The sequence below is a fragment of the Juglans microcarpa x Juglans regia genome, chromosome 1D (genome assembly GCF_004785595.1).
Source record: "Juglans microcarpa x Juglans regia isolate MS1-56 chromosome 1D, Jm3101_v1.0, whole genome shotgun sequence".
NCBI classification, from domain to species: Eukaryota; Viridiplantae; Streptophyta; class Magnoliopsida; order Fagales; family Juglandaceae; genus Juglans; species Juglans microcarpa x Juglans regia.
The window spans coordinates 2836018-2859935 of NC_054594.1; the positions used below are offsets into that span (position 1 = coordinate 2836018).

Below are 23918 nucleotides of genomic sequence, written 5' to 3' on the forward strand. Positions count from 1 at the left end.
GTAGAGATTTTTGAGTTCAGTGGCTCACTCTTGGATCCTACAATATTTTTATCGCATTATTTGCTAGAGACTAGCAAAAAGCTAGTTGGGGGGGTGATAAAGTATCAAAAACTACATGATTAAGCTGATAAAGTGAATGAATTATTTAACCAAAAAATGAATTAAACACTTAATTATGCAATAATTTTTAGTACTTGACTCAATGTTAAATTTTGGTATTTTCCACTTGAAAAGAGTTATAATGCAGTTAGTCAACACCAAAATTAATACCCCAAAATTTTACTCCTCACATCTTATTTATGTTACAGGATATCATGGGAAAGATATTACAACACATGGGTATTCTTGGAATTACCCAACTGGCACGACAACATTCAAAAGAAGGCACTAAAAACTCACCCACACGGGACTGAGGTGCAGAATAGTGCACTACAGAGGAAAAGAATGGAGACGTGCAACGCATGGACCTGATCAAGCGGCTCAAGAAGACGAACTCCAGGGGAATCACGCGAGACAGCAGGGGCTGGAGATAAAACACTGGGCTGAAGACGCGGGCAGGAGCTGACGATGCGAACTGCAGGACCTGGAACGGACGCACTGCAGGGATACGGTAATGCGTTGCAGAGAGGGATCGTGGCCTCATAGCAGGGCGACTCAAAATGCATGGTTGGAGACGCAAAACGGGAAGGCTGAAACGGGGACCTCAAGGGTGCAGCTTCATGCACACGAGCAAACCCACTCACACGAACGCTGGAGAAATGCAGAGAGGAGATGCAAAACGCAAAAAGGGACGTAGAGTATAAAAGAAAGATTTTTCTTGTGCGCCGTCTCTTCTTCTTCTTCTAGTGGATTTTTCGGCTGCAGTTTTTTTGGGTTGGAGATGATTTTATTTTCTTAGTAGTAGAGATTCTGAAATTTTATTGGCAGTTTTGTGATGCACAGACCACTTGTTTTAATTTCTATTTCCTTGAGAGAATGATGTTAGGCTAAGTTTACAGCTTGAGCTACAAGATATGGATTCTCTTGCACTAAACTATTCATTAGAGTGATTCTGATATGATAAAAATCCATTTTATAGTTTTGCAAGTTGATTTTGTCGAGATAAGTCAAAACCAGAAACTCTTATTCTTGTTCTACAGTTGAGGTAAGGCACAGCAGAAACTTGGTAATATTTTCAAGGTTTTTCATGGTTAGTTTTTATAATAAATTTATTCGCACTCTATAGATACTTTAGACCAGAAATCTGGTTTTAAATCTTCATTTTCTGATTGTTAATACTTAGACAAGATTGACAATTGAGTTATAGAGTTAGACCTCTTAATCAGAGTTTGGAAAAGGAGGAAACATTCTTGTAGCCCAAGTGTTTGACATATTGTGTCACTTGTTTTGATATTACTGCAACCTCTACATTACTTGCACTCAATTCTCTAGCATTCAATTTCTTTTCTCATTTCTTTCTATTTCCATTATTTTTAAGTCTACAAGCATTTAGAAAATTATTCAAAAAATACAGAAAAGATCCAAACCGCTCTTCATTAATACACTTCAAATCAGTACATAAATATATTTTTCTTGTTTCTTTTCTTTGTTGCATAAATAGCCCTTTCACCAACAAGCTCCTCACACAAAATACACTTCATTATATACTTGCTCAGCATGAATACTATTGTCCCTATGGAAATGACCATAGAACTCATCCATGTACTACTTTGATAGCTTCTGCACTTGGAAGACAGATTTAGAAAGCCATCAGTTATAACTATCGTTATAAGCATGTTTTGTTCCTCCAAGTGGAATGGATACCTTGGGAATCTCTTCATTTTGTTGACATTGTGAAATTTGTGTTTGGGCCACGAGAATCATTCATGCCATCTCAGAATCAATTGCATTGTGCACAATACATATATTTCTAGCTAGCAGTGGAAGTAGGGAGTTCACACACATTGCTGGACTAGACGAATGCGAGAAATACGGTAATAATATTTGCCTCTAATTTGCCTTGTTTCTTCTTCCTTGACAGTTGACACTCTCTGGCCGCTTATCCAAGCGACCATGAATGTTCCTTCAAGATTTTTGGTTTGGAAGGTGGCATTTCCGCAGAAATCTTTTCTTTTAGCCCACCAACAAATGCTCCAATTTAAGCCCTTTGTGGCCAATAGACAACTCCTTTAGTAAGTCTTTCGAATTCATAATATCATTCTCTAAATGTTCCTTTCTACCTGATGCGTGAGGGATCTTTTTCAAAATTTGCATGTTCTATAGAACCAAACTGTACTGCATATGCTCCAATTAAACCCCTTCCTCCCTCCTTCATTAAGGATTTTGGTAATGGGGGAAATTATACTGTCATTAACTAGCAAAAGAAAAAATGAGGTACAGTTTTCACCAGGGGGAGAGAGAGAGTTTCCAATACCTCATACATCCGATTGACCTTTCTTTGTTTTTTTTTTTTTTTTTGGGTGGAAGAAAAAGAACAATCGGATTGGATTGACCTAGCCAATGACATCTTCTCAGTTTTTAGCTATGATTGATTGGGGTCAGAGGTTCAATTGAAAAGCCTTAGGCTGCGTTTGGATGTTGAGCTGAGTTGAGTTGAGTTGAGATGAAAGTTAAAAATTGAATAAGATATTATTAGAATATCATTTTTTAATAATATTATTATTATTTTGGGATTTGAAAAAGTTGAATTGTTTATTATATTTTGTGTTAGAATTTGAGAAAGTTGTAATGATTAGATAAGATAAGTTAAGATGAGTTGAGATGAGTTTGAGATCCAAACCTACATGTTGGTTGTGACAACTAACAAAAGCCAATTTCAAAATAGGGGAGCTTAAAGTTTTTGCTTAAGCCGAAGTGCGATGAATATGGCAGTCATCTAACTTATTTGTGATAATTTATGGGCATGATCTCAAAAAGTCACATATTCTGATCTTCTTAAGAATATGACAATCATGAGAAGAACCATATGAAAGTCAAAGATCCCTCTAAATTTACATGTTCACTAAAACCCATTCCTACTCCACCATATGAGCTGTAACAAGCCATTCTCCTCTACTTGTTGTTCACTGAGTCTGAGCTCAAGCTTCTTTGCCCTCCTAGCTAGTTTGTATCTTTTGTAACCACCAAAAGATACGAATTGTTAATGAGCAAAAGACCTGCAGTACTCCTCAAATGGGTGGCGGGTGGCCTATTATCAGCCATATGCACCTCCTAGGCAAACGCAACTCACCTAAGAAAAACCGGTTGCCATGGCTAACAAGTACGATGGATCGGTACTTTCTTGGTAGAGCAAACTTATCCTAACGAACCACGATGGATCGGTACCAGTGAGTGGAGAAGCCGAGAGTTGAGACACCAATTGATGCGAATGAGATTCGTATTACGAGTCAAGGAAGGATGCGCAACCATATCACCTATGCCCTGAGCTTGCTTCAAGAGGAAAACGGTTCAAGTGAAATTGTATTCAAGGCAATGGGAAGAGCCATCAACAAGACGGTGACAATTGTGGAGTTAATTAAGAGAATAATTGTTGGCCTTCATCAGAATACTTCAATTGGATCCACCGATATAACTGATACATGGGAGCCCCTAGAGGAAGGCCTTCAATGATAACAATAAGGCTACGTTTGGATGTTGAACTGAGTTAATTTGAGTTGAGATGATAAAATATTGTTAGAATATTATTTTTTTAATGTTATTATTAATTTGAAAATTTAAAAAAAGTTGAATTGTTTATTATATTTTATGTTGGAATTTGAAAAAGTTGTAATGATGAGTTAATATAAGTTGAGAGGAGTTTAGGATCCAAACGTATCCTAACCCTTTCAAAGAAGGAACTGAATACATCCTCTGTTGGGTACCAACCTCTATTACCCACAGAGCAGGTGAAGCCAGCTACAGAGTTTGATTATGATATAGAGGGTTCACCTAAGTCATGGTTGGGGCTGTGGTGGCAAAGGAAGGGCAAAAGCTAGAGGGAATGGTTTTGTGGCAGCTGATTATGAGGATGGAGGTTGGGACCGCAGTCGAGGCAATGCAAGGGGTAAGGGTTGTGGAAGAGGACGTGGTTTTCGTGGCCGTGGAAGGGGATGGTATAGTGGACCTCAAGTTGATACATAGAAAGAGGGAGGATACCATCGAGAAGCACCTGTTCAAGGCCGTGGACGAGGCCGTGGGAGGGGAAATCGTGGAAGGGGCCGTGGCTTTAGATCCAATGGACTGATCCCGTCAACTGCATGAGACATTGAGTAGGCTTCCACAGGCACGATGGAAATGACTCGAGTTATGGAACTTTTCGATTTATGTTTCATTCTCTCTTGTTAGTACCATTTATGGTCCCGTGCTAGTACTTATTGTAGGTCATGTTCATATGGTAGTGCTGTAGACATATAGCATGGATCAGCTTTAGAAACCCAAGCATCCTTTGAAAAAAATGAGCGTTTCCAAGCAACAAGACAAATTACCAGATATTACAAGATTGTTGTTTGAAATTGTTTAGCAATCGGTCATGGAATTAGGGCTGTACAGAAAATTGCAAAACTGGCCGAGACCGACTCAGACCGAAAGCCGGAGCTCAGAACCGACCAAAACCGACAGGGAACCGGTCGGCCGTCGGTGATAAATCATCAAAACCGGCGTCGGCCGTTTCGGTTACGGTTTGAACCAACCAAAAACTGAAAAACCGGCCGACGCCGTATATATATATATATTTTTTAAATATATTCATTTTTTAAACGACGCCGTTTCACTTAAATAAGTGAAACGACATCGTTTTCATCTTAAAGTTAGAAAAAAAAAAATAAAGTGAGTGGCGCCGTTTCAGCCCTAGGGCATATTGTCCCCGAGCTGGCCCCAGCCCCCAGCCTCCCAAGTCCCAGGTCCATTTCTACCTCTCTCAGACTCTCATTCCGTCATTTCTCAGTTCGTGAGACTGTGAGTCCGTGAGTCCATTTCGAAGATTTCGGCAATCGGCGCTACTTCAGTGACTCAGTCCGTGAGTCCGTGACGCCGCATCGCTGTCCACGACTCCAGCCACTCACGGCTCACCGACGCCCAGCGGTCCACCGTCCAGCAGCGGCGAGACTTCCTCCGGCAAACCATAAGGAACCTGAGAGCCTCCACTCCATTGTTGTTTTTAGGTATGATTTTGAGATTTATTTATTTATTTATTTATTTATTTATAAGTATTTTGTGTTTTTTTATTTAGAACCCGAGGATCAATTTTTGGATTAGGGTTTTTGTTTTCTGATTTGGTATTTCAATCTAGGGTTAGGGATTGTGTTTGCTTTGTTTGAGATGATTGAAATAGTGAATATCATTTTGATGAAGAATTTTGATTGATTTTCGTCGGCAGTGTGCATTGCCATTCATGGATTGGAATTTGGATGTAATTTTGTTGAAAAAAAAATAATTTGTGATGTTTATTAAAAGTAAAATTTATGATGTGTTTATGTTATAAATAATTTGTGATGTTTATTGAAAGTAAAATAATTTGTGAGATTTATGAGCGATCTAAAATGTAGATTAGAATCTTAGATTTGTGATGTTTGCCACGTTGCAAACTAGCTACTGTATAATTAACAATTGTTGTGATTTTTTATTCTTTCTTGTTTTTACATGTTAGATGGATTCTTCGTCAAGTCCAATTGATCTTGATTCGAACTCCCAAATACCAAAACCCTCGACTTCAAGTGCCCCTAATAGTAGTAATTGTCCACTTCCTAAGAAACGGAAGGGGAAGGATCCGTCAATTGTTTGGGATCATTTTACAAAAGTTGAGGGTTGTTCCGTAGATGATCCTAAGGCCAAGTGTAATTATTGTGGCAAGATATACGCTTGCCACTCGAAGAGGAACGGACCTTCAACTATGCAAAACCATCTACTTTCATGTCTCAAAAATCCTTATAAGCGTGGGCTTTTAGATAAATACCAAACAACATTGGCAGGTGAGGTATCCTCGGAGGGTTTGGAGAGAGTGATAATTCTTTAAGAAATCTTGTAACTCATAAATATAGTGAGAAGGATATGAGGATGGCGCTTGCGGAGATGGTAATTCTCGATGAATTACCATTTAGAATTATTGAAGGGCAATGATTTAAGAAGATGGTTTGGTTGCTTGAACCTAGATTTAAAGTGCCATGTCGAGTGACGGTTGCAAGAGATTGTATGAAACTATTTGCATCTGAAAAAGCCAAACTTAAAAAGTTATTCAAAGATGGGAGAATGAGGATTTCATTAACTACCGATACGTGGACATCGGTACAAAATCTTAATTATATGTGTCTAACTGCCCATTTCATTGATAGTGATTGGAAATTACAGAAGAAAATTATAAATTTTTGTTTAATCCCTAATCATCGAGGGGATACCATTGGGAAATATGTTGAATCGTGCCTCTTTCATTGGGGCATTGATAAGATATTTACTGTTACTGTTGATAATGCTAGCTCAAATGATACTGCAAATGCATATTTGAGACATTTTTTGACGGAAAATATGTTGGAAGGGAAGTATATGCACATGAGATGTTGTGCTTATATTCTAAATCTTGTCGTGAATGAGGGTCTTAAAGAGTGTGATGATGCCATTACAATGGTTAGAAATGCTGTTAGATATGTGCGCTCCTCCCCTGTAAGATTAGACAAGTTTAAGAGATGTGCAGAAAAGGAAAAAATTGATTGTAAAAAAATGTTGTGCCTTGATGTACAAACTCGATGGAATTCAACTTACATGATGTTGGAGGCTGCTGAGAAATTTGAAAAGGCTTTTAGGCAAATGGAGAGTGAGGACTACAATTTTCTTTCTTACTTTAAGGATGGAAACATTGGGCCTCCTAGAGCTGACGAGTGGGAGACAGTGCGGGTTTTTGTAAAATTTTTTAAAATGTTTTATGATGCCACTTGTCGATTTTCTGGTTCTTTATATGTCACGGCAAACACAAGTTTTTTGGAGATTTGTAGGCTCCAAAAAGAGTTGGTTAGACTGTGTGAGAGTCAGAATACTTGTTTGATGAGCATGGCCATAAGCATGAGAATGAAATTTGATAAGTATTGGGTTCATTGGATAGACTGAATTTGTTGTTGTTGATTGCAGTTCTCCTTGATCCACTTAGTAAGTTGGGCTTCTTACTTTTCACTTGAAAAAAATTTATGATCATAATTGGACTGAAGATTTACTGTCGATGGTGAGACAATTATTATCAGACATGTATAAGGAGTATAATGCTACGTTCGGTTCTTCCTCGAGTAGCAGAGAACATGTTTCCCCTCCGTCATCTGCACCTCCAGATGATGTTGAAGACAATCTCGAGTCACAACTTTTTTATGAGTGGTTGCAAGCATCGACTGCCTCTGGATCTACATCTACCAAAACAAAGATTGATCGGTATTTATCAAATGGTTGTGAGGCATTCAGTCAATCTTTTGATTTGTTGAATTGGTGGAAAGTGAATGAGCCTAATTATCCTATACTTGCGAGAATTGCACGAGACGCGTTAGCCATGCCTGTTTTCACGGTTGCATCAGAGTCCGCATTTAGTACGGAGGTCGGGTACTTGATCCTTTTCGGAGTTCCTTGGCTCCAAGAACTGTTGAGGCACTTATTTGTACTCAGAATTGGTTGCGACATCCGTCAACGCCAATTGATATTCGAGACTCCATGGATAATGTTGAGAGCTTTGTAGTAGAATCTGGTAATGTGTTTTTAACTTTTTCTCATTCAATTCCATATTCATTTAGTTTTATTATTTAATTTAATTTGTTTTCATTATCCTAATTTATTAATATTAATAATTTGATTATTTGGTGTTTTCTTATAGAGTTAGGAGCATCATACATCACAACTATTGATGATTGAAGAGTCGAAGACTGCAGACTGAAGAATGAAGATTTTTTGGGTTTTATTCAAAAACAATTGTTATTTGTTGCTTAAGACAATTTAATTTTGTTTGTAATGTGTATTAAACATCTAGTCGAGTTTTTATTATTTATCTAGTAATTAATAAATTAGTATATAAGATAATAAGACTATAAAATATAAGTAGTATATATGTAGTAGTTACTAGTTAAAAGTTATTAGTTACTAATAATATATGCATGCATGATTAAAATTAAAAAGAAATTGATTAAATTAATTAATTTTAAAAATTCTGGAAAAAAAAAAAGTCTTTGTAGTAAATGATTTTGAATAACAAAATGAGTTCAGAAAGAGGTTGAATTGGGTCTTAAAATGGCCCAAACAGTGCCAAAACCGGCCCAAACACAGTGGCCCAAACCGGCCCAAACCGACAAACCGACCATGAACCGGCCGGTAATCGAACCGGTCAGTTTTCATACCCTGATTCGGTCGGTTTCGGCCGATTTTGAAGCTCTAACAAAACCGACCGGTCGGTCTCGGTTTGGGCTCAAAACCGAACCGACCGGTCGGTTTCAGCCCTGCATGGAATTGCCGTAGTTCTAATTTTGACAGTTTGAACTTTGAATATAGGCCAGTTACAAGTGGTGGGATTAGGTAACTTAGGTTGAGTCTCCATTGGCTGGCGACAAGCACTCATTTTCTTCGTAATAGAAAATAATAATAATAATAAATAAATAAATAAATAAAATTTTTTGGAGTGCATTGAACATGTCAACGGACATTTTTTTTTCTTATTTGAGAAAATGGCAACAAGACCACAGAAGTCGGCTATTCTTTTTTCAAAAAAAAGAAGAAGTCGACTATTCTTATCTTCCAAAGAAATGACAAACATCAGAAGAAAACAACATTATAAATGAGGATATCTAAAGTTACTTAATTCAAACAAAACCTGTCGAGTTAGTGAGACTCTCAGCCCTAACAATGGATCCTCTACTCCAATTCCTATTGACTCTGTTGTCTTGCCTCTTTGCTTTGCTAGTATGTATCTGTTTTCAGTACTTGAGAAGCCAAATTATTCGTGAGAAAACGAAAAAGACCTGTACTGCGCCTCAAGCTGGTGGCGCTTGGCCTATTATAGGCCATATGCACCTACTCGGCGGCCGGCAACTGATCCACAAAACACTGGGTGCCATGGCTGACAAATACGGACCAGTTTTTACTATTAGGTTGGGTTCTCACAGAGTTTTGGTTCTGAATAGTTGGAAATGGCCAGAGAGTGTTTCACTGTCCATGACAAGTTTTCTCCACCAGACCGAGCATTGCAGCCTCAAAGTTGTTGGATATGACTATGCTATGTTTGGGTTTGCTCCATATGGATCATACTGGCGTGAGATGCGCAAGATAGCTACAGTTGAGCTTTTGTCGAATCATCGGCTTGATATGCTGAAGCATATACGAGCTTCAGAGGTGGAACTGCGATCAAGGAATTGTACCAGTTCTGGGTTAGCAAAGGCAGTGCAGAAAGTGGAGTTCTTGTGGACATGAAGCAATGGTTTGGGGATTTGACACAGAATCTTGCTTTAAGAATCGTTGGAGGAAAGCGATACTTCGGAACCAATGCTGATTTTGATGAAGATGAGGCACGTCGCTTTCAGAAAGTGATGAGGGAATTTTTTCATCTGTTTGGTGTGTTTGTGTTGTCTGATGCAATACCGTTTCTGGGGTGGTTGGATTTAAATAGATATGAGAAAAGGATGAAGAGAACTGCAAAACAATTGAACGCTCTAGTTGGAGGGTGGCTGGAGGAGCATAAACAGAAGAAGTTGTGTGATGGGAAGAGAGTAGAAGAGCAGGATTTTATGGATGTGATGCTCAACACCCTCGAAGATGCCCAGATTTCAGGATTTGATGCTGACACCATCAACAAGGCTACTTCCCTGGTAAGTTCTTCGTGACTTTCATCTCTTTCACAACGAGTCCCAAGGTAAAAACTTGACGGGTGATAGCTAAACCAACCAAAACAAACAGAAAATAGAGAAACACAGTAAGAAATCCTGAAAAATATGAATATAATTCAATACTCAAGGATCAAAACATTTTTTTTTTTTTTTTGTCGCATAAAGTTTTCACTTTCAAGGCTATATCGAGGAATCCTTAGGGACTGGCTCAACTGTTAAGGCTTTGGTCTTGGGGATATGCCCCAAGTTTAAGGTTTGGATCATTGATACCAAAAAAAAAAAAAAAAAAATTCATCAGAAAAAGGTGGATGATTTATTGTTTAGTCATGAGCTATTATTTTGGCAGAATCTAATCTTAGCAGGAAGTGACACCACAATGGTGAATGGTGAATGCCTGGAAAATTCACCGAGACGAGAACATTTGGCCCAACCCTCACGAATTTAGACCAGAGAGATTCTTGACTACTCACAGGGACATGGACCTGAGAGGTCAGAATTTTGAGCTCATTCCTTTCGGCTCAGGAAGGCGAGCTTGTCCAGGGTCTCCCTAGCTCTTCAAGTGGTGCATTTGACGCTCGCTAGCTTCTTACACAGTTTCAACATTTCTAAGCCATTTAATGAAGATGTGGATATGACAGAGAGCGTTGGCTTGACAAACTTGAAGGCAACCCCGCTTGAAGTTCTCGTCTCTCCACGTCTTAATTTTCATCTCCTTGCGTAAAAATGCTACTCTTTTTATCTTAAACTTTGTCATCTTCCATCGCATTTATTGATACGATGTATTTTAAATAATTTTATGTCTAATACTTAAATAATTTTATGTCTAATACTTAAAATGTGTTATATTAACAAGCATGAACAACAGTAATTGTTTAAGTTTTTTTTTTTTTTTAAACATGTATTTGTGGTCATCAATAATATTTGATGAGTGCATCTATGCCCCGTTAGAAGACAAAACTGTTTTATTTCATCTCATCGTTACACAAAATATAATAAACAATTCAATTTTTTAAATTCTAAAACAACAATAATATAAAAAAAATAATATTTTATTTAACTTTCAACTTTTATCTAAAATTATCTCATCTAATCTTACTATCTAAATAAGTTGTTACCGTGCCGGTCTATCCCAAAGTCGAAAGCTTCATCCTCTGAAGCTCAAACCAACGTAGATAAACATGCATAAGGTTTAATGATTTCCCTGCTGCTACTATTTCTATAAATCTCTTGAGAAAACTTGGGCCGAAGTATTAAAAACAACATTTTATTGTCCATTTTCTAAATTTGAATACCCAAGAAAAGTCTCAAAGAGTCTTAAAAAAAGAAAGAAAAAAAACATCTAGAGGAGAGGAGCTAGCATCTTATAAAAAGTAGCAATTTAAAATTTTAATTAATCATTAAAAAATAAAATGAAAAATAATTAAATGGTTGAAAGACTTCAATATTATTTAAATGAATAGTCATAAAATGAATTAAGATATTACTGGTAAAACAAATAAAAATAAAAATAAAACAACCCACTAAATTTGACCAAGAAAAGTCTCAAACAGTCTTAAAAAAGAAAAAAAAAAAAAACATCTGGAGGAGAGGAGCTAGCATCTTAAAAGAAGTAGCAGCATATATTTCTTTTTTGAGTAAGGTGGCAATTTAAAATTTTAATTGGTCATTAAAAAATAAAATGAAAAATAATTACATGGTTGAAAGACTTCAATATTATTTAAATGCATAGTCATAAAATGAATTAAGTATATGAAGTATTATAGAGACGAACAGAAGTATTAAAGACTTCAAATTCTAAATTGTTTTTATAATTATTGACATGAATTTTAAATTATTCTAAACTTAAATCATAATTAAATACATGGTCATTTAGTATAGGAGTGGATAATGTAGCTCATGGTGGCAACAGATTCACATCACAAAATGTGCTGCATTAAGCAATAGACAACACAAAGAGGTGCTTTATTGCCACTTAATAGCCACTACTTTTCTGCTTACATTGAATGGAAGAAGAATGATTGAAGCCTCACTTTAGTTTCTTAGTAGTGAAATTGGCTTTGCAATGGTTTCAAGAAAGTTGAACTTTTTGTTACCTTGATAGAATGAAAAGATTACTATTCATGAGAATCTGATCATTCTTTTAGTTTAGTTTGTACATGATGTAACTAGAGGGTTCAACAATCATTTACATAAATATCAAAATCAGGGCTTTGACTTCCTTGAGTGAGCGAAGCGAGCTTTGAGTGTTGTAGGAAGTTTGGGAATGTGCCCCTTGAAACAATTAAAGCAAGGAGTTCGAGTTCTAGTGTTTTCAACGCAAGTAACCAAAGCTGAAAGTTGGAGCTGTTTGTTGTTGTATCTTCCCTCAAGGAAAACGAGCATAGCAATGTGAAGGAAACACAAAGAGTGTACTAGCTTCTTATATTTTGGAAAATAAGTTGCTCAACTATTTTTTTTTTTTTTCTTATGGTTATACTATGCTTCCAATTTTAAGCCTTTTTTTTTAATTAAAATACCAAGAGAGGTTTTTAAAGCTCACTGTTCTAGTAGTTGGTGAATATGAGACTTTGTTTTTCAGCCATTGAAGATTTCGGTGTTTGCTTTGAATCAAACGTATAAAGAACCCTTTTCTTTTGCTCTCATAGATTCATAAAATTCTTTTCTGGTCTATTGTTTTACCGGATTCTTAAAATCCTGCTGCTTTGTTCTGTTACAAGCGAAATCAAGTAAAATAAAAGGCATAGTTTTAGGGGTCAGGGATTTGAGAATTTCCCTGTTACTGTATTGATGTATGCAGTAACAGGTTAAGAATTTTCTGAAGGAAAATACTCTTTTTTCAGGGCGTTTGATTTTTGGATTTCTTTCTCAAGTATTGATAAACAATATCTTCCATTTATATATATATATATATATATATATATATATGTTTCTATATGTTCTTTCTAGAACCTAAATGGTTCATTGCACTTTTCATGTTTGATATGTATAATACTAAAACACCATCTATACTCAAAAGGAAAAATGTTGTTAAGTATTGTGATAGTAGAGACACAAATGTAACCCTTTTTACCACCTTTTTTTACTACTTTGTTTTAAATGGAGAGTAACTGCGTAAAATAAGCTCTAAAGTTGTTATAAGAGTATGGTTATTTTACAAAATTATCCCCTATTTAAAGCGAAGTTGTAAAAGAGTTGTCAAAAACGTTCTATATTTTTCTTTATATATAAGTAAAAGTAAAACTTTATTGATAGTAAAAGGAATTGCCCAAGTACACAAAGAAGTATACACAAAATACACCTAATAATCTAATTATCTGAAGAAATCTCAATCTATTTGCAGTCCATACCACCCGCATTTATCAAGCACTTTACTGGAAACATACCAAAGAAGGCCATTCTCATTGATCATACTGGAAACTCTTGGCCTGTTGAGCTGGACCAAATTGGCAGCCGCTTGTGTTTTAAGTGTGGCTGGCAACAGTTTGCAAGTGATCATTCTCTGGAATTTGGGGACTTTCTAATTTTCAAATTCAATAGAAGTAATGTGTTTAAAGTCAAGATATTCAATATAACTGGATGCATGAAGTACGAAGCTGAAGCTACGGGCAAGACTCTTCCATGTCTGACCCCTGATGAAGATTCTACAGCAGAGCAGACTTGTGGTAGATTGACTCGTGGTGGCAAACGAAAGCTTTTGCAGATAGGTCTCAAGACCAATGAAGAGGCAGGAGGTGAGTTGTACTTAACACTTATTACTCTCAACTAGTTGCTTTCTCCCATTGTTTTTTTTGTTTTTGAATACAAATTATGTATTTAGAAATTGTATGCTTGCAGTTTCATCAAAAGCTAATCGACATAAAATCAAGAAGAATTGCTTAAGCAAATCTTGAACAAAACAAGTGCCCTAAAGTTGCCCAAGTTGTTGCACCAAAGAATCCATATTTCGTTACATCCATTTCTAAATTTATGCGATATACCTTGGTGAGTTTTCTGGTCTTGTATTTGCAATGTCCATATGGTACATTGGGATTTTGATATATGGAGAGGTGAGGTTCAGAATGGTTTTCAGACGATATATTTTGGGTGCAAGGATCAACGATGGAGTGCACTGCCTAGGAGATGCATATATACTTTTTTCTGAATTATTGAGGTATTTTTATTTGGAAATTGGAGGAAGAGTGAGAAGGTTATTGGATTTTGGTTGTGGATCATAAGATTAGATTTGGAGAGTATCGTTTTATTTGAGTCAAATTGGTATCACAATGATATTATTTGGTGTTTGTTCACTTTTTAATTACTTGGAAATCTATTCACTACAACAGAAATGGTCTTTTGGGACGAAAATTTTCGTCCCAAAAGACCCAATTTCGTCCAAAAAAATTTTTGGGATGAAAAAAATTCGTCCCAAAGTCGTTCCAATATCACTGTGCCAAAAGGTATTTTGGGACGAAAATCACCATTTCATCCCAAAAATTTTCTTTTGGACGAAATTGATGGAAACCGTTCGAACACGTTCGAACGAAAATTTTTTTGTCACGGTTTAAATTCGTCCTAGAAAATAGTTCGAACGGAAAAAATTTTAAGTTCGAACAGTAGTGACGTGTTTGAATGATTTCGAAATATGTTCGAACACACATGAATTCGTTCGAACGTTATGAATTGTCTTTGTGTTCGAACGTTAAATGGTCAGGTCGAACGTATATAAGTTCGAACGGTATAGGCTATGTTCGAACACGACTGAAATTATTTACGTTCGAACGTTGTGTGATAGTTCGAACTCTACGAACATAAATTTCGTTCGAACATTACGTTTACGTTCGAACGCTATTGTCGTTACATAGAGTTCGAACGTTTACGTTCGTTCGAACGATGTCTTTTGAATTTAAATCAATAATAGAAAACCAAATAGACATTCATACTATTTGAAAAAATACATTAGAAACTGTTTAACACTCACAAAAGTGTTAAAATAAGCACAAACTAAATAAATAACAGTCGAGACGGGCATTGTTCATACATAAATAGATAATCCCAAAATCCATCAGTTGCTTGGAGGCCTGTACTGTTGCATAAGCTGCTGCATTTGGAGTTGCATCTGTCTTCTGAACTCTTCTTGTTGTTCTTCATGTTGTTTGAGGCGCATCTCCATATCTGCTTGTTTTGCCAATTGAGCCTCTAACTCATGCTGTCTTGCAGTCAATTCTTCGATTCTGGAATTCGCATTCTCTAGCGCTATAGAAGTCATAGATGCATTCCTAGAAGAAGAGGAAGAGGGACCAGGCTTTACACAACGACCCAAACCCCTCAAATATCCCGAACGTTGACCAGGACTTATGTAAAAATCTCAATATCACTTGTTGAGGAATTTTGATCTGACGCAGATTCAGCACGTAGGGCAATCATTTTATCCTAGCCATATATAAGATAAAGAATTAATATCGTCATAAATATTCTAATATATTTAATTAAAACAGGTTATAAAACTTACATAATTTTCACGGGCATCAGGATGAGTCCACTCTCCATTACGATCAGTGTGCGATGTAGCATATAATTTTGTCAGATCATAATTAGTATCTGAATCTTGCTACAATAAATGTGTTAAGATATAAAGTCATTATGATTCATCCAAATAATTAACTATATCCAATAAAAAAAATAGCAATACAAATTTCTTAGAAATGCGATGGAAAGATCTTGAGCCTGCATGATGATTAATCTTCAATTTTGATCTATTTGTTTTGTTTATAGAACTTCGCTCCTGCAAAGAAATTGAAAATATGATGAAGCGAAATGACAGATAGGACAAGTAAAATAATTAAATTTCATTATACCTGATATGATGGATCCTCAAACATGTCACAAAGTTTTTCCCACTCAGAAGGTCGGACATCCTGGAAAGGATGTTGGCGTGCATCTTCCTTCTTCTCAAACTTATTATAATACTCATGACACCTCGCCTTATATTTGCGAATACATTACCATAAGCTCTTCCACAGTCTTACGCTCTTCTCTCCGACCAAAATTTAATTCGAAATCATCCTTAAAAAAATAGTCACAAACACATTATCATTTATAATATTCTAAATTTAAGTAAAATATAGAAATTTATTCTACTAAATCAATGTTCTAAACATTACCAAACAACGCTTCTTGATAAGCTCTTTAACATATTGGGGACTTTCTTCCATGAAGTCGTTGCCAAAGGTGCGTAAGTTCGTGTAAGAGCACCACATGTGATGCAAGCCAAGCTGCTGGTTGTTCTTCGCCCCAGTATGTTCGTCAGGAATGTTAACCTTGATCTTACCCACCTTCCGATATTTTTCCAACGTCACCCTCTAGTGGTGCCTCGACTTGACGAGATTGTACTGTAATTCTATAAAATATAACATTGTAATCAATTCATTTATATTCTATTATAGGACCTTAATTAATAGCTTTTATGAGTATTAGATTTTTACCTTGTTCTGTAAAATCAATCTCTAATAATCTTAATGGTGACAATGAAGGAGAGCTAGGAACAGGTGGAGATGGGTTGCGAACTTCCTTCCTCTTTGGCGGCATAATTTCAAACTACTGATACATTCAATAAGTAAAATATTTGTCATCAAGTGTAATGTTAACACATAATTGGTCAATCAGAATCTGTATCAGTTTCATTTGACAATTCGCTCTCATCATCTGTAGATACTTAAGATGATTCAACATTTTCCTCAACTGTCGCATCAACAATTTCAGCCTCAATATCTTCTCTATTTAATGGAATCATCTCATACTGGCTCAAATCCACAAACAAATTTAAGGCGTGGTTGACTCTCTTGGTATGCTTCTTGAGTAGAATAGTCATCTTCTTCTTCATCTTGTCCTTCCGCCTGAGGGATAACATCATATATATTTCTTGGAGAATATTTTTTGAACTACTCGCCATTGATTTCCTAACTTCGGGTCATCTAAGTAGAATACTTGAGATGCTTGAGAAGCCAAAATAAAAGGATCATCTTCATACCATTTTTTTGATGTATTAACACTCAAAAATATTCATCATCACGGACTCCAGTACGAGGATTGCTTAAATCCCACCAATCACACTTAAACAATACACCGCAAGCTCTCCCAAATATTTCATTCCAATTATATCGACAATAACCCCATAGAAATCAATATTTTCTCCATCATGACTTCCTTCGACTAGGACACCACTATTTTGGGTTTTTCCTATAACAATCTCGATCCAGTGTGTGATACCTACTTCCCCGAGAAATACATGCAGAAAATCGAGCAGCGCATCTCGATGGGCCACGCGCCAATGCATACAGTTCATCAGATATATCATTTGGATTATTCGCATGCAATTGTACAACCTACATATTGAGTAAAACGTATACTATATCAAAGTTGAAATTAATAATTTTTCATTTGTTATTGAGTAACGCATATGTAATTTCATTACCCGTTCTTCAAACCATCTTGGAACTCCTCTTCATGTTTTTGGTTTATATCATTTACTCCTAGTTCCTTGAGCACGTTAATATGATCACTGAAATTGATGATTACCACAAATATTTTATATTTTGTATTTTTTTAAAATTAATGAGGCAATTTAAATTAAGAAAAATTTATAACTTACTTCAAGTAGTTCTCTATCTCAGGGCAATTGTTCAACACGTACCACTGAGCTTTCTCGAACTCTCTTCCACACAATTCATAACCACGCACATGCACCAATTGGACGAACTTGTTGGGAAAACACAGAAAATATATTCCGTGTCTTGCTCGGTCAACGTCAAAGTTTCTTTCTGGCCGATCAAACCGAGTGTCAACTCCATGGAAATATTTGAACAGAAGGTATGCCACTCATCGTCAATATATGCTTCTGCAATTGATCCTTCTGACGGGCCTTGTTACCCACTGTACGTTTCAACTTTCCAAGAAATCGTTCAATGGGATACATCCATCTATATTGAACTGGTCCTACAAGTCGAGCCTCAAGTGGCAAATGAACGGCTAGGTGAACCATGACATCGAAGAATGACGGTGGATAAATATTTTCTAGCTTACACAATATTATGACAATTTCTCGTTCCATTCGATCCAAAGCTTCTACATTCAACGTCCTAGCACATAAGTATTTAAAAAATGCACCCAACTCAGTCAAAGCCACGCGCACATCTCTGGTCAAGTACCCACGGATACCAATCGGCAAGATATGCTGTAAGAAAACATGATAATCATGACTTTTTAATCCAGTTATTTTCTAATCATTTGTTCTCACACACCTTGTTAGATTCGAGGCATAACCGTTCAGTAATTTGATCTTCATTAGCCACTCACAAAATGTAACCCTTTCATTCCTTGATAATGTATACCACCCAATCGGCATGTAGACAGACGAACCATTTTCTTGCAACTGCATTTCCCGTCTTATTCCCAACCACTTCAAATCCTTCCTTGAGTTTATTGTATCCTTTGTTTTTCCTTCAATTGACATCAATGTTCCCACTACGGATTCGGCAAATATTTTTTTCAATATGCATAACATCAAGGCTATGTCGCAATTTTAACTTCGACCAGTACGGGAGTTCGAAAATATACTCTTCTTTGTCCAATTCAACTCATTCGTAGCTCGTTTTCTCTTTCGTTGTTTTTTACCAAATTCATTACAACCAACATTATAAATTGTGCAAGTACATCTTCGCCAGACAAATATGGTGGAGGTTGGCCCCATTCAACAGTTCCATCAAACATTCTAGAATTTCCACGCCATCTATGGTCACAGGTAAAAAATCGACGATGACCCATGAAACATAATTTCCTCCCGTACGTAAGCCATTCAGATTTGGTATATTTGTCACAAGTTAGACATGCCATTTTCCCCTTAGTACTCCAACCTGACAAATTCCCATAAGCTGGAAAATCATTTATTGTCCACAACACCGCAGCATGCATCTTGAACGACTTGCCTGTGACGAATCAAATGTGACAACCCCATTCTCCCACAAATCTTTCAATTCTGCAATCAATGGCTGTAAGTGTATGTCTATATCATTTCCCGGTGACCTCGGACCTGGGATGAGCAAACTCATCATGAAATATGGATCTTTCATACACTTCCACGGTGGTAGATTATACGGCATAAGTACAACTGGCCAAGTACTATGACTAGTACTCATGTTCCCAAAAGGATTAAATCCATCTGTTGCCAACCCAAGTCTTACGTTACGCAGTTCTTTAGCAAACCATGGGTGTTCCTGATCAAATTCCTTCCACACCTGGGAGTCAGCAAGATGTGACAAAATATTATCGTTCCTTACTCTGTCTGATGAGTGCCATGTCATATCTACAGCCGTTGCGCGTGACATAAATAATCGTTGTAATCTAGGTATCAATGGAAAGTGGCGTATGACCTTTTGCGGAACATTTGCCTTGTCGATGTCCATCTTGACTCGTGCATATAGGACACTCGTTCAACTGCTCATTCTCTCGCCAAAATAATATGCAGTCATTCTTACATGCATGTATTATATTGTAATCAAATCCGAGTCCTCGTTTCAACTTTTTTGCTTCATAGAAGTTACGAGGTAAAGTATTGTCTGTTGGCAGTGCCTCTTTAAACAGCTCAAGTAACATATTGACTGCCTTAATAGATAATCGACACATTGATTTTATGTGAAGCAATCTTACGGTAAACGACAACTTACTATGTCTTATGCATCCTGGATATAGCTCACGCTGTGAATCATTCCACAAGCGTGCAAAAGTGTTATGGCCCTCATCATTTTGAGCTTGATGTGTCCGTGTCACCTTCATTCATAACATTCCCGCACCGATGTCACCTAACATTTCCTCCATATCCTCATCGTAATCATCTCCAACAATCTCTGGTTATACATCTTCATCGATCTCTTCTTCTTCATGTGGAGCTTCAAATGAAGTTGGATATGGTTCACCGTGTAAGACCCAATCAGTATAACCCTTATCAATACCTTTGACAGACAGATGCCCTCTCACCAAGTCTATCTTATGAGAACGCAAATTCCTGTATTCTCTGCATGGCATATGATACGTCCATCACTATCACATGTACCCAATGCAAACTCCAAGAATTTCTTAACACCTTCAGCATATACATTGTAATTCTGACCCAATCGATCGCTAACTCTCATCCAACTCTTATCCATGCCGACTATATTCATTACAAACAATATTGTAATGCATCAGCAAACAACTATGTATCATGTACCAATTAATGAGTATGCCACCTTTTACTGGGTAGTTGGTCCTATCCCGTTCGGTATTGTAAGATCATAGTCGCCATCCTATGATCTATTATCTGTCACGTCCAACAAAATTTCGGCAGTATCTCCCCATAGTTCTCCAAATATGCTCGTTGGTTGTGTGCACTGACGATTAACACGTCGTTGCACCATCACCGAAACTGCATATCCAGAGAACAATGGATGAATCTACCAAAATCATAATGTTGGACGACAACAGATATAGTTCTATAGTTTGCGAGAATGATCTTACAATCCCAACTGTCCACTCTGGACAATTCAAGAGTTATCAATCAAGCATGCATCCGGATTGATAATTCTCGAACGGGTCTAAGGTTTATTTTGATGAACAAACAATGTAAAATATGCTAATATATGTCAAACAATAACAACATATTATTTATACAACAATACAATAAAAACTTAATTAGTAGGTATTATTAAATCTTAACTATTTATATTTTAATTTAAAGATTTAGTAGTATTTTAATTTGAATATTAATTTTATTAATTTATATTTAAGTATTTAAGTATTATTAAATCTTAACTATTTATATTTTAATTTAAAAATTTAGTAGTATTTTAATTTGAATATTAATTTTATTAATTTATCTTTACGTATTTAAGTATTATTAAATCTTAACTATTTCTATTTAATTTAAAGATTTAGTAGTATTTTAATTTGAATATTAAACTTATTAATTTATCTTTAAGTATTTAAGTATTATTAAATCTTAACTATTTATATTTTAATTTAAAGATTTAGTAGTATTTTAATTTGAATATTAATTTTATTAATTTATCTTTAAGTATTTAAGTATTATTAAATCTAACTATTTCTATTTTAATTTAAAGATTTAGTAGTATTTTAATTTGAATATTAAACTTATTAATTTATCTTTAAGTATTTAAGTATTATTAAATCTTAACTATTTCTATTTTAATTTAAAGATTTAGTAGTATTTTAATTTGAATATTAAACTTATTAATTATCTTTAAGTATTTAAGTATTATTAAATCTTAACTATTTATATTTTAATTTAATGATTTAGTAGTATTTTTAATTTGAATATTAATTTTATTAATTTATCTTTAAGTATTTAAGTATTATTAAATCTTAACTATTTCTATTTTAATTTAAAGATTTAGTAGTATTTTAATTTGAATATTAAACTTATTAATTTATCTTTAAGTATTTAAGTATTATTAAATCTTAACTATTTCTATTTTAATTTAAAGATTTAGTAGTATTTTAATTTGAATATCAAACTTATTAATTTATCTTTAAGTATTTAAGTATTATTAAATCTTAACTAATTCTATTTTAATTTAAAAATTTAGTAGTATTTAATTTGAATATTAATTTTATTTATTTAGAATTAACAATATTAAATGGTAGTTGGTCCTAATTATTTGTGATTTAGTAGTACATATAATTTATAACCATACCAAACCTAACGTATTCTGTATACGTTATTGATGTAATGTCATTATCCGTTCGAACTATGAGAACCTATGTTCGAACAAAATTAATACGTTCGAACGGTAATCCGAACCCGTTCGAACGTATTCATTCCAGATTCCAGTCGCCTTCAACAACGCCGAAAACTCCATTAATCCCAAACTCTAACAAACACAAACAACAATCTCAAAGCATACAACTTTCTAACATTGCAAAATATTAAGTTCAAACCATACATTTCTATTTTAAAAGAAATACCTAAATTTTTGAAGATGAAAAGGAAATAATCCGAGAATAATCACAAACTATCCTACAAGTAATAATCCGAGAATAATGGAGTGAGATGAACAATTTTTTTGAGCTTAAGGGCTAGTTTGAGAAAAAATACCTCTGATATGCGAAGGGGTAATCTTCGGGCAACCACACGGAGCGACCGCAGGAGGAGAGAAACAGAATTGTGAGGTTCTGTCGTGTTTTTGAAGAACATTTCATGTTCGAGCGGTTATTTACTAACCGTTCGAACGTGAAAATATTAAGCATGAGAAAATTCCCTCCTAATTTTCACGTTCGAACGTAACAAAAGTATGTTCGAACGTTATTGATTTATTACCGCTCGAAAATTAACAGTTCGAACTTTAATTTCTAACTGTTCAAACGGTATTGTAAATGTTTATTTATATTTTTTTTCATTACACCTTTTGAATAAAAGAACAACATTAATATATAGACATATTAGATGATACTATAGTTTAATTGGCGGGATATTTTCCCACCACTGCAATAATCCGTTCGAACTATAACAAATTACGTTCGAACGGTAATCCAGCTGTCTTGTTTTTGGCGGATGTTTTCCCGCCATTTGCCTTGTCCATTTGAATGTTTTTTTACATTCAAACGTTAACATATGTGTTCGAACGGTTTACGAGTACCGTTTGAACACATATCCTTTATGTTTAAATATAACTTTTTTCATCATTAAATGAAAAGTACTATAACATCATATGTATTAGTTATATATACTATCATATATAATGTAATATATACTATCATATATATAGTAATCTATACTAAATATATAGTATATATATATAGTAATATATATTATCATATATGTAGTGACCTATACTATCATATGTATTATTAAGATCATATGTATTAGTAATATATACTCACATATATATAGCCTCAAATATACTAAGGTCATATAATAAAGTGTAGAGAAATTTATAAGATGATAGTATATTAGTAAGCTATACTCTATATATATATGTTGTATAATATCATATATAACTTTAGTTGGTAAAGTATAATGGAATATATAATATGACATATATTAGTTAAGTATAAACTCATACCATATAGCACTACATGCTATTATATGGTACTATATACAAATTAATATCTCATATATAACACTTTGATAGTAAAGTATTATGATATATTACTATTATACTATAAAAAAATATTTTATAAGTTATTATGCTTTCATTTAAAGTATTCTACTATCATAATATATATTATAATATTACATATATATTACAGTATATATAATCTACTATAATAGTATATATATTATAACAATTTATAGGAATATAAATATAGTATACATTTAATATATTTTTTAATAAACTTACAAAACTTCTGTTCGAACGTGAAATAGTAATGGTCGAACGGTTTTATATTAACGTTCGAACTTTAACTATTAACGTTCGAACGGTTATGCACGTATAAGTTATCGCAGGCAGCTCCTTCTCATGCCGCCGTCGACACCGTTTGAAAAAGCGAGAAAACGTTTGAACGCACTACATTCACCACCGTCTGCCGTCGTGATCAGCACATACGTCAATCACTTTTCCTCCAAGTAAAGGTATGTATTTTCAAACTCATTTTACCGTTTATTTTATAATTTTATGTTTTATTTGTTTTTTTTTTAAAATTGCATTTTTTTCATCAATAATTACCGTAGAACATCATAAATCTATCGTAGGATGTTTAGAAATGAAGAGTACTTTGTTTTTAGTCGAAGAAACCACGGAATCGATTAATTTTTGAGTATTTTCATGGCCACTGAGTTGACTCAGCCATGGCCGAGTTAGATCTGTTTTACGTTCGAACGGTATTAACCAATCCGTTCGAACGGGTAAACCTGTACGTTCGAACTTGATCGACACGTTCGAACGTTTTTAATTGTCCGTTCGACCATATATTTAGACGTTTCGAACGCTAATTATTAAATTCATTCCATAACATGTTATTAGCTTATTAAATTGTTTTCATCGTTTAATTGATTATATGTTCTATCAATTAATTTATTAAATTGCTATTAGTATATAATTTTGTAAATATTTTAGTCGTAATTAGATTTTATCA

The 23918-nt window shown here is 34.9% G+C and overlaps 1 pseudogene; it reads left to right on the top strand.

Annotated features, from left to right (window-relative positions):
- Nucleotides 1-8799: 8799 nt before the first annotated feature.
- LOC121234394 lies at nt 8800-9898 on the top strand (annotated as a pseudogene).
- The last annotated feature ends 14020 nt before the right edge of the window (nt 9899-23918 follow it).